We start from the raw sequence: 13,046 nt of genomic DNA on the forward strand, positions 1-13,046 counted from the left end.
AGTATTGAGCCTCCAGGTTTAAATTTTACGAGCCAACCTCTGGGTGTGATTGTGGCTATAAGCCCCAGCGGACTCTCTCCGTTGTTTTCTCCAGCCGTAAAGGGAAGACCTACAGCGAAGGGACTTTATGCTACATTCCTAAATCTCCTCCAGCCTCTGTGAACCTCCTGATGAAAATTCTGCTCATAAAACTTGTAAAGTTCAACTGGGCAAATCATCCACCTTTTAATGTGTGTTTTAATGTCACCGAATATTCTTATTTTATGCTTGCACAGAATTGCCCGGTATTGGCCGGCAAGCTCCCTCAGGCCTTCTCATCTAGCACAGTGAGAGGAAGAAAAACTAAATAAATAATGGTAATTGGAAAAGCAGCAGCCATTCTGGCACTGGAGAGCATCTTGCTAGCCCAGGATTCTGGCATGTTGAATTGACTGGAGAAATCAACTCCCTGGAGCTCAGCAGCTTCACCACTTTCAGGAGCCTGGATTAGCCAGAACCATAATTTACAGGGAGGAGTTTGGCACCTCCATTTTGCATATCAAACCCTGGGAGCAGAACAGCCTTCTTAAACTAGGTCACCATAATCATCCTTCAATCATTCAATCATTGGTATTCATTGAGCACTTACTGTGTGCAGAGCCCAATACTAAGCCCTTGGGAGAGAGTGATACAATAGAGTTGGTAGACACAATGGCTGCCCACAAGAAGTCAGAGGACTCGGGGTTCTAATTCCAGCTCTGCCACTTGGCTGCTGTGTGATCTTAGAAAAGTCATTTAATTTCTCTGTGCCTCAGTTTCCTCAACTGCAAAATGGGGATTCAATGCCTGTTCTCTCTTCTACTTAGACTGTAAGCCCCACGTGGGACAGGGACAGTGTCTGACCAGATTGATTTTTATCTACCCCAGATCTTAGGACAGTGTTTGACACATAGTAAGTGCTTAACAAATACTGTCAAAAAAAAAGAGCTAATCAAGTCCCTGGAGTTCTCGCATCTGGTGCTGTAGGAGAAAATTCTCATAAACATTCTTGTTCAAGGACCTTTCCTCTGAGCTTAGAAATATCTCATTGTTGGCCCTGAACATCTTGCACTGCGTGGACAAATGTTCAATTGCTCTTTTCAGGACAATCCTCACTGGGAAGCAACATGGCCTAGTGGCTAGCACATGGACCTGGGAATCAGTAGTACTCGGGTTCTAATCCTGGTTCTGCCACCTGCCAGCTGTGTAACCTTGGGCAAGTCACTTCACTTCTTGTGCCTCAGTCACCTTGTCTGTAAAATGTGGATTAAGACTGTGAGTCCCAACTGGGACAAGGACTGTGTCCAACCCAGTTTGCTTGTATCCACCACAGCACTTAGTACAGTGCCTGGAAGATTGTAAGTGCTTAACAAATACTATTATTATCATTATTATTATTGTTATTGGCTAGATGGACATCAAGTGCCTAGTACAGTACCTGGCACATAGTAAGTGCTTAACATCACCATTTAAAAAACCAACAAAAAAGCCCCCCTCAACTCCTAGGTAAAGTCAGACCAAATAGAGTGGGATTTGTGGGAGGCTTAGTTCCCTAAGAGCTGAATGTGAGAAACTAAGCTGATCCAAAATACTAACCACATGCACTTAGTGACTCTGAAATTTGGGACGGAGGAAGATGCTCTTATTTGGGAGTACTGTGACTTTTTGCACCAGAGGTTCTCTCATTGCATGGAAGGTCTGGGCTGGCACCTTCTCCTTTGGCTGATTTCGTCATGAGCTGTTGATGCTTAGAGGCCAACTATGATATCATGTTTCGAGGGCAGGGATTGCACCTACGAACTCTATTGTTCTCTCCCAAGTGCTTAGTCCAGTGCTCTGCAATAAATACTATTGATTGATGTTTACACTATTTGTGCCTTCCAACTCTCCCTTTTCTTTCCTCTCTTTCCTCTTTCGTTCCACTCTGAACAAGACTTCTTCTGTTAAAATCACTCTTTAATTTTGAAATTTTGCAGAGGGATAGATCAGGGCCAAATGGAAACCCTCTCATTATTGTTTAGATTTTCTTCTCCCCTCCATTTCCAAATCCTTTCTCCCCTCCTGAACTTATATTGCAGTTTACATTGGGATATAATTGGGAGTCCCTGTGGTACATTGGAACCCATATCTGAAGCTGTGTGGTCTAGTGGAAAGAGCACGGGCCTGCAAGTTGGTAGGACCTGGGTTCTAAACCCGACACGGCCACTTGTCTGCTGTGTGACCTTGGGCAAGTCACTTCACTTCTTAGGGCCTCAGTTCCCTCTTCTGGAAAATGGGGATTAGGCCTGTGAGCCCCATGTGTCCAACCTGATTGGCTTGTATCTATCCCAGTGCTTAGAACAGTGCTTGACACATAATAAGCACTTAACAAATGCCATCATCATATCCGTAGAGGGGAAGCTTCTTAACCAGGTGGGCTTGGGCCTTCCTGAGGGATCTGACCTGGAGACTAGCGACTGATGACATCGGGAAGCAGCATCAGGTGCCAGGCAGAAGTGACTACATATTCCTCGCACCCTCCACTCCTCTGCCGCTAACCTCCTCACTGTACCTCGTTCTCGCTTGTCCCGCCGTCGACCCCCGGCCCATGTCCTCCCCCTGGCCTGGAATGCCCTCCCTCCACACATCCGCCAAGCTAGCTCTCTTCCTCCCTTCAAAGCCCTACTGAGAGTTCACCTCCTCCAAGAGGCCTTCCCAGACTGTGCACTCTTTTTGCTCTCCTCCTCCCCATACCCCCTGCCCTACCTCCTTCCCCTCCCCACAGCTCCTGTATATATGTTTGTACAGATTTATTACTCTTATTTATTTCACTTGTGCATATTTACTCTTCTATTTATTTTGTTAATGATGTGCATTTAGCTTTAATTCTACTTATTCTGACGACTTGACACCTGTCCACATGTTTTGTTTTGTTGTCTATCTCCCCCTTCTAGACTGTGAGCCCATTGTTGGGTAGGAACTGTCTCTATATGTTGCCAATTTGTACTTCCCAAGCACTTAGTACAGTGCTCTCCACACAGTAAGTGCTCAGTAAATACTATTGAATGAATGAATTAATTAATTCCTCAGGTCAGGGACATTTCAAGTCTAGGAGAGTGTGGGTTCCCAATCAATATCGACTTTACCTAGGAATGAATTAAGATGTTGAAATGACTGATTTCACTGTGCGTGGATTTGCATTCAGATCAACAAGGCAGATTCCTTTGAAAAGGCTGCATTGGATCTAACACAAAGGTATCAGACCATCTACAACCAAAGGAAATAACTATTTTCTCTGGAAAATTCAGGTAGTTCTGACAGTTCTCGATCCCAAGTCAGTAGGAAAATGTTGTCCTTCTCCAGCTCAGTTCAGATATCTTCCAGAAGAAGCAGGTTAGCTCCATAGTAGTAGAGCCATCCTTTCATTAGAAGGTGACGCTGCTGACAGTGAGACGGTGACCATGAGCGCAAGTGTCTTTGAGGGAGAATTGTTTGCACACTTGGAGACTTTTTGTCTGTGAAAATACAGTAATGCACCTTTTCTGGTGCCCTGTCATGTGGGTGAGCATTGATCAGATGCTAACAGTTAAAGGGGAAAGCTATATCTCACCACCAGTAGGATATGTGCTTGAATTGTTTTTGTAATGTTTTTTTTTCCTGTGATCTAGGCACATCCTCTTGTCTGGTCTCCCTGTACCCAGTTGAATGTATGGTGAGATGGCCAGCAGGGAGAAATGTTGCCATCTTGATCTCTGCGACCTCAACAGCAGCAGGCACTACTGTGATTTATAGAGTGTAACTGCAGTAGGAACAGTTTCAAATAGTCTGCTGTATGGATTGGAAATGGAGGAGTCTCATTTATTCAGCCAGAGAACTGGTAGCTATTTCCCGTCTGTTAGGTGGGCGGGTGTTCAGTGAGATGCCGGGTGGGAATTGGTTTCTCCCTAGACATCCAAGCATCCCACTTTGGCTTGTACAAGTTGTGCCCTTGAGGATTCCATTTATGTATCAAAGTAAATGAGAAATATGTTGCATTCACTTTCAGATCGACTCCAAAAATTAAGCTTCCCTAGCCTCCCATTTCACTTTAATTCAGAGCTTGTCTGCTTGCTTGCTCTGATATCTGTTTATAGATTAGCCTGCCAGCTTTATTTTGTAGACTTTTAACAGCAACTAGCAATTTTCTTCCACTACACAACTTCTAATTAGCCCATACCACAATTAATAGGTGTCTTATTCCCTGAGATCCTGGTCATCTCCTTCCCTCCCTCCAATCAACGTGGTCATTGGGAGAAGGGGGAAAGCAAGGTGGGAGGGGGTTAGTCTGTCAAGATCTTGGAAGCTTGGATTTAGCATAAAGTGGATACTTGGGGGCAATCCTGGGAGGGGGAATAGCTATTGGGAATGTAGCCAGGGGCACAGAAACCCTTCAACACAAACTGAGGGGAGAGATTGTGAAAAAAGGACTCCGGGAAGTTTCTTTTCCTAGTCCTTGTTTGAGCAAAGTGGGCTGGCTTGAAGTACAAGTGGTGCTTGAGGATACAGGACTTAAGAAATTGTAGGTCAGGTTGACCTGTAATAAAGAGGTATTTGTTGTACATTGAATTCCATCTTTGAAGGGGGGTGTGTGTGTGTGTGTGTGTGTGTGTGTGTGTGTGTGTGTATGAGTATGTGTGTGTGCTTGAGTATTTCTGTCCAAAAGATCCATTATAAGGTAGAATGGCCCCTCAAATTACTCTTCCCTGGTCTGATGTCCAGCTAGTTATTCACTGCATGTGAGGCTTTAGACTTCAAACAATGGTGAAGACAGGGATAATCAGTGCCGTAGGATTTCATTTCAGCAGAGACCCATGCCCATTCTGATTCTGAGGCCCTTCTTAACACAGACCATCATCACCATAATCATCATTGTCATCTATCACATTTATTGAGGGCATACTGTGTGCAGAATGCTGTACTAGGCATTTGGGAGAGTACGATACAACACGGTCGGTAGACACATTCCTCATCCTATTCCAATTTGGGATGTCCACGGTCCACTTCATGATTGAACTGGAAGCTCAGTCCACTCAAATTGGAAGGAGAATCCCAATCCTAGGACCTGTAGATAGTGAGGCAATTTTAAAAATGTAAGTCCAATTTGTTTTGTCTGGGATGCTTTGCATAGCCCATCCTCCTTCTCCCCAAGGATTTCTGAGTACTCCGAAAGTCTTAGATTGTGATAATGATTTATGGATATTTTTTAAGACTTTGGAGTTTGAACTCTATGGTGAGGGTAAATTATATCCTCAGACAATGGCAGTTTGGTGGATTATGAAGAGACAGTGTTGCCTAATGGAAAGAGCATTGGATTTAGATGTAGAGCTACGAGCTCTGAATTTAGCTTCTTCACAGATTTGCTGGACAACTTTGGACAAGGATTTTAATATCTCAGTGCCTCTGTTATACAGCACTTACCCAACTCCGTGATTTGCAGTGTAGGGTCAAGGAGGTACTGTGAGGATAAAGGAAATGTTACCAGTAGTGAAATGACTTTGTAAACCTTGGAAAAAAAAGTGCTTTTTAAGCGTAGAATTGTGAAGGCAATAAAACAGAAGCTGCTCATGTTTTTATTCATTAGAATTGTCACTGGAGATGTTTACATTTGAGTTTCTGTAGTGTATTTAGTTTTAATTGGCCATTTAATCCTGGCAGATGACCTCAAATTTTCAACAGAGTAGTGACTCAGAGTTGAGTTTCGGCCTGTCAATTGTTGGAAAAAAACACAACAAAAAACACAACCACAAAAAAAAACCTTGTTTTGATGCTCTTAATGAGGTAGCATATGGGCTCAGAGGTGGAGAACAGTACATAGCAGTGTTTTCAAAGTCAATTTAGTAGGATCAACACCCTTGAGGCTTAAAGATACCTTCATACTGAAAATCTTTGATCCTGTGTTACATGAGGTTCTCCAAGGTGTTGGAGCTCTCCAAACTCAGTATCAGTTCAGCCATCCAAATTCTGCTTCAATTATTTGCTGATGGAATGGTTTCCAAAATTCACTGTCAGTTCAGGTTTACCCAGGTAAAGCAAAGGGGCAAGCAATCAATCCAAAGTAAAGAGGTGACTTCTACTGTTTATACACCCCTCATTTTGTTGCCACTTCCTTGTTCCTTTTGTTCCTCGAAGTGATCTTTAGCATGTGTCTTCAGGGGCCCCATTAAAATACTTGTAACCCTGAACTGCTGAATCAGAAACACAGCTCTTCTCACCTCACACTCTGTTCTCAGTTACCCAAAACACTCCATGTCTATGATTATTTGAACTTATTTATTCTCTTATACATTTTTCCATTCCCTTGCTGTAATCATAGGTATTTCTCTTTTTCCTCTTCATTGTAATTTTGTTTCTATCTTCCCTGTTAGACTTGTAAACTCCTTGAGAGCAGGGATCACATCTTTTGCCTTCCTCATACTCTCCCAAACAATCACTATAATGTTCTAGACATTGAAAATAAATATTGTTAACTGAATGAATTTCAAAGATATATGATTTTTCTAAGAATGAAGGATTTACAATCTTGGGTCGGGTGACAAGAGTGTTTAAAGTGCTGGAAACTTTTAAAGGGATCCCAAACATATTGACAAGATAAGAATGTGGCCCTGTAAAAAAGGCAAGGTGGTGGACTAAATAATCTGTCCAGATCCAACCAACCCTCTATGGTAGTGGAAGTTGTTAGTAGTAGCAGTAGTAATATTTATTGAGCATGGGGTCAGAGGAGCTGGGTTCTAATTTTGGCTGCACCACATGCCACCTGTGTGACTTCGGGCAAGTCACTTAACTTTTCTGGGTCTCAGTTCCCTCATCTGCAAAATGGGGATTCAATAACTGTTCCTCTTCCTACTTAGACTTGAGCCCCATGTGGCACCTGCTGATCTTTTATCTACCCAGTGTTTAGTACAGTACTTGGTATATAGTAAGTGCTTAACAAATAACACAATTATTATTATTATTTCTTCTGTCTAGCTTATGACAAATATGCAACAGAGAAGTGATACAGTCCCTACCTAAAAATCAAGCAGTCAATCAATTAGTGGTGTTTACTGGACTCTTACCACTTGCAGAGCAGGCAGTCACTCATTTTTACTGAGTGCTTATTTTGTGCAGAGCACTGTACTAAGTACTTGGGAAAGTACAATACAGCAGAGTTGGCAGACGCAATCCCTGATCACAAGGAAGCTAGAGTCTACAGGAAGAGCATACATGCCAGAGGGAGAGGCATTTAAAAAAAACTATTTACAAATACAATAATCAAAAGAAATTGATTGTAAACTCCTCCCTATTGGCTTCAAAGCTCTCTATCACCTTGCCCCTTTCTTACCTCACCTCCCTCTCTCCTTCTACATTCCAGGCCACACACTCCACTCCTCTGGTGCTAACCTTTTCACTGTGCCTTGATCTCAACTGTCTTGCTGCCAACCCCTGGCCCATGTCCTACCTCTGGTCTGGAACGCCCTCCTTCCTCAAATCTGTCAAACAATCACTCTTTCCCCCCTTCAAAGCCCTACTGAAGGCACACCTCCTCCAAGAGGCCTTCCCAGACTAAACCCCCTTTTCCACAGCTCCCGCTCCCTTCCGTGGCACCTCGACTCGCTCCCTTTGCTCTACGTCCCCGCCCCACAGCACTTATGTGTATATGTATATATCTGTAATTCTAATTATTTATATTGATATCTGTTTACTTGTTTTGATGTCTGTTTCTCCCCTCTAGACTGTAAGCCCACAGTGGGCAGGGATTGTCTCTATTGCTGCATTATTCTTTCCAAGCACTTAATACAGTGCTCTGCACACAGTAAGCACTCAATAAATAGAATTGAATGAATGAATGTACAAAGTAAATTGAACAATTAAATAACATATATAACAAAAGTTCTCAAAATGGGTATGATATAGGACATATATCCTGGATATTGCTGGTAGTCTGTTCGATCTGGGATTCTGGAAGTGAGGAAGTGAGGAAGTGAGGAAATAATCTGTAGCAGTGACAGTAACAGTAACAATAGTGGTAGTAATAATCATAATATTGAGCATCTACTGAATGCTTGTCAATTTTGTCTATCTCGCCACCAACCTCTTACCCACATCCTGCCTCTGGCCTGGAACACTTTCCCTCCTCATATCTGACAGACAATTACTCTCCCCCCAGGTTCAAAGCCTTATTGAAGGTCCATCTCCTTCAAGGGGCCTTCCGGGATGAAGCCCTCCTTTCCTCCTCTCCCATTCCCTTCTGCATCGCCCTGACTTGTTCCTTTAATTCATCTTCCCCTTACCCCTCACAGCCCCAGAATTATTGCATACATATCTATAATTTATTTATTTATGTTAGTGTCTGTCCCCCCATCTAGACCGTAAGCTCACTGTGGGCAGGGAATGTGTTTGTTATAGTGTACTCTCCCAAGTGCTTAGAACAGTGCTTGGCACACAGTAAGCCCTCAATAAATACAATTGACTGACCGACTGAATATACTGCGCTAGGCTTTGTGACTGGGGCAGCTCCCTGAGGAGGACAGATGTTTTCAGGTTCTTTGTCCAATTTCCTTTGCCTGGGGGTTCCAATTGCCTCGTGTTGTGGGCAGGAAGTATGTTACGTCTTCATTCTGCACTTCCCAATCAATCAATCAATCATATTTATTGAGCACTTGGGAGAGTACAGTATTACAGAGCTAGTAGTCTCTTCCCCTGGCCACAGTGAGTTTACAGCCTAGAGGGGGATGCAGCCATTAACATAACAAAAATGTAAATGTAGATACGTGCTTTGGGGCTGAGGGACGGGTGAATAAAGGTTAAAATAATAATAATGGTGGTATTTGTTAAGCACTCTTACGATGTGCCAAGCACTGTTCTAAGCACTGGAGTAGATACAAGATAATCGGGCTGTCCCACATAGGGCTCACAGTTTTTATTCCCTATTTTAACAGATGAGGTAAATGAGGCACAGAGAAGTGAAGTGATTTGCCCAAGGTCACACGGCAGACAACTGGCAGAGCCGGGATTAGAACCAATATCCTCTGACTCCTAAGCAGGTGACCTTGCCACTAGGCAAGAGAAGTAGTGTGGCTCAGTGGAAAAGAGCACGGGCTTGGGAGTAAGAGGTCATGGGTTTGAATCCTGGCTCCACCACTTGTCAGCTGTGTGACCTTGGGCAAGTCACTTAACTTCTCTAGGCCTCAGTTCCCTCCTCTGTAAAATGGGGACTAAGACTGTGAGCCCCACGTGGGACAACCTTGATCACCTTGTATCCCTCTCAACTCTTAGAACAGTGCTTGGCACCAAGTAAGCACTTAACAAATACCACCATTATTATTATTATTATTATTAGGCCCACTGCTTCTCTTCAAAATCTACGTGCAAGGGTAACATAGAAGGGAGTGGGAGAAGAAGAAATGAGGGCTTAGTCAGGGAAGGCCTTTTGGAGGAGATGTGCTTTTAATAAGGCTTTGAAGGTGGGGAGAGTGATTGCCTGTTGGATATGAAGAGGGATGGTGTGGGCGAGAGGTTGGTGAAGAGATAGACGAGATTGTGGTTAGAGTGAGTAGGTTGGCACTGGAGGAGCCAAGTGTCTGGGCACCTTAAACAGGGACTTACATCAAGGAGGCCCTCAATAAATACAGCTACTATAACTACTACTATTACTCCTTCAGCAAGGCTCCTGGGTACTGGGTACTGTACTGAGTGCCTGTACAGTGTTCTGCCCAAAGTAGGTGCTCAAAACAGTACAGCGCAATAGAGAAGCAATTTAGCCTAGTGGATAGAGCATGGGTCTGGGAGTCAGAAGGACCTGGGTTCTAATTCCAGGCCCACCATTTGTCGGCTGTGTGACCTTGGGCAAGCTACTTCACTTCTCTGTGCCTCAGTTCCCTCATCTGTAAAATGGGGATTAAGACTGTGAACCCCAAGTGCAACCGGATTGTCTTATATCCACCCCAGCACTTAGAACAGTGCCTGGCACATAGTAAGAACTTAACAAATACCACAATTATTATTATGATTACTCTCCACATAGTAGATGCCCAGTACCTAGGCCTATTGTATGGAGGTACATATACATATACATACCAAATAACCATCTGTACTAAATACTAACCATGTGTACTAAATAACTATTTTATATGTATATGTACACAAACATGTACATATTTGTTTCAAATGCCTAGTTAATCCCAGAAAAAAAAACAAAAAATATTTCTGCTTTCACCCTCAACAGTAAGAGTCCAGATGGAAAAACTCTTTTTGAGAGACAGATGGGCAGAATGAGGTAGAAAAGGAGGGGATAATAGAACGATTGGAAGGTGAAGGTGGAACTATGGGAGCAGTTCTTGTCTGAGAGTTTGGCTTTCTGATTCTTTGACTTTTATTTAGCAACACAATTGTGAAAACCAATCAATTGGTCAGTCAATCAATGGCATTTTTTAAGTGCATACTGTGTTCGAGCACTGTGCTAAGCACCTGGGGGAAGTAAAAAGCAACAGAGGTGATGATAATAATAATAATTATGGTATTAGGTGCTTATTATGTGCCAGGCACTGAACTGGGCACTTGGTCGGTTACAAGCAAATTGGGTTGGACACAGTCCTTGTCCCACATGGGGCTTACAGTCTCAATCTCCACTTTACAGATGAGGTAACTCAGGCACAGAGAATTGAAGTGACATGTTCAAGGTCACACAGCAGACAAGTGGTGGAGCAGGGACACCTTTCCTTCCCAAGGAACTTACAGTCTAGCAAATTTCTTTTTTTTCCCCTCCCAGTGATCAACACAGTTAATAAAAAAGAGGTTAATCAATAGTTTTGCCCTTGCTCCAGTTAATTGGTAACTTTTCAATCAACGATACCACTCTTTTGCTCTTTGATACAGTTTCCTTCTTTTTCTATTTCTCCTCTGTGGCTGGGTGTATTGTGTGTGACCTTGTTGTGCTTATCTTTCCCTGCAGACACTAATAAATGCCACAGATGGTTATTTAGTCCTTTCCCTCCTTTTCCATTTCCATTTCCAATTCACATATTTTTCTTTCTTTACCCTCGGCTTGGTGAGAGACAGGATAGGGAAGCTTAAAACCTCCAGGGTTGATACAGTTCAGACTGGGGTCAATAAAATATTCAAATAGAATATCCTGTCTCTTTACGGGCAATGTGTCTCTTAAAGCACACTAATAATAACTGTGGTATTTGTTAAGCACTTACTATGTGCCAGACACTGAACTAAGTGCAGGGGTAGATACAAGTTTATTCATTCAATAATATTTATTGAGCATCATATTTGTTGAGCACTTACTGTGTGCAGAGCACTGCACTAAGCACTTGGGATGTACAAATGGGCAACATATAGAGATGGTCCCTACCCAACAACAGGCTTATAGTCTAGAAGGGGGAGACTTCAAGTTTATCAAGTTGGACACAGTCCCTGTCCCAATGGAGCTCACTGTCTCAATCCCCATTTTACAGATGAGGCAACTGAAGCACAGAGAAGTGAAGTGACTTGTCCAAGGTCATACAGCAAACAAGTAGTGGAGCCAGAATTAGAACCCATGACCCTCTGACTCCCAGGCCATGCTATATCCACTACACCATGCACTCTTATGGGCTGCCACAGTCAGGGTTCAAGACTTGGAACCCACCTACAAATGCTTAGTACAGTGCTCTGCACACAATAAGCACTCAATAAATATGATCGAATGAATACTAGAGAGGATTTTACTAGTTCTGAAGGGTTTTTTGTTGTTGTTGCTAATTGTAGAAAATACCTTGGGGACTCATCAATCAATCAATGGCATTCACTGAGCACTTAGTATGTCCAGAGCACTGCACGAAGCACTTGGAAGAGTACAACAGAATTGGTAAACACATTCCCTACCTACATTTCCCTACATCCCTTACAGTCTAAAGGGGGAGATGTGACAAAGCAGAGGATAGGGAGAGCAGAGCAGAGAATAGGCCGCTTGTCTGTTGTGTGACTTCAGGCAAGTCACTTCATTTCTCCATGCCTCAGTTACCTCATCGGTAAAAAGGGAATTGATAATGTGAGCCCCACAAGGGATGGGGACTGTTTCTAGACTGTGAGCCCACTGTTGGGTAGGGACCATCTCTATATGTTGCCAACTTGTACTTCCCAAGTGTTTAGTACAGTGCTCTGCACACAGTAAGCGCTCAATAAATACGATTGAATGAATGAATGAATGTGTCTAACTCAATTTGCTTGTATCCACCCCAATGCTTAGTATAGTGCCTGACACAAAGTGCTTAACAAATACTGTCATTATTAACAAGCAGGGTCAATATGACAGGATCTGGGATCCCAAACTGCCTGAATTTCCCTTTGGAGTAGAATGGGGCTTTGAATCTCAGCATTAGAAAGGAAGGAAGTCAGTCAGTCAGTCACTTGTATTTACTGCGTGCTTACTGTGTGCAGAGCACCGCACTAAGTGCTCGGGAGAGTACTATATAACAACAAACAGAAGCATCCCCTGCCCACAATGAGCTTACAGCCTACAGGTTCTAGGAGAAATACCTTGATTACATCCTTTCATCAGCCTTCAGAGAAGAAATGATAACGGGGATATGTGCAGGATCCTTAGTCAAAAAATAAAACAATCCACCCAACCATCTCCAAAGATAACTTCCCATGACCTACTTCTACCAAGCATTTTACTAGGGCTGGTGTTTCTAATGCACTGAAACAGCACATGAAAAAATAAAAATGGTGGGTAACATGGTGTCGCAATCCATCAGCTTCATTCTAGATAAAATGGCAATGTTACTGACAGGCAATTACTGTTGTTCTTAATTACTTCCATCAAATTTGTTTTTATGAATACCCCATACCACAAGCTGAGTCCTCCCCACCCCCAGTGATTTACTCTGCTGACTTAAATTCATTGCTTTTGGCATGGGGATATCTTCCTGGCAATCAGGCACATTCCACAGTGTTCAACTTTTCTGAAATCCCTCATTGATCAAAGCAAGAAGAAAATCTAATTAGCGTTCTCTCCTAATGACCAGGCCATCCAAGATGCG

This window comes from Tachyglossus aculeatus, chromosome X1 (genome assembly GCF_015852505.1).
Source record: "Tachyglossus aculeatus isolate mTacAcu1 chromosome X1, mTacAcu1.pri, whole genome shotgun sequence".
In the NCBI taxonomy this organism is placed as follows: domain Eukaryota; kingdom Metazoa; phylum Chordata; class Mammalia; order Monotremata; family Tachyglossidae; genus Tachyglossus; species Tachyglossus aculeatus.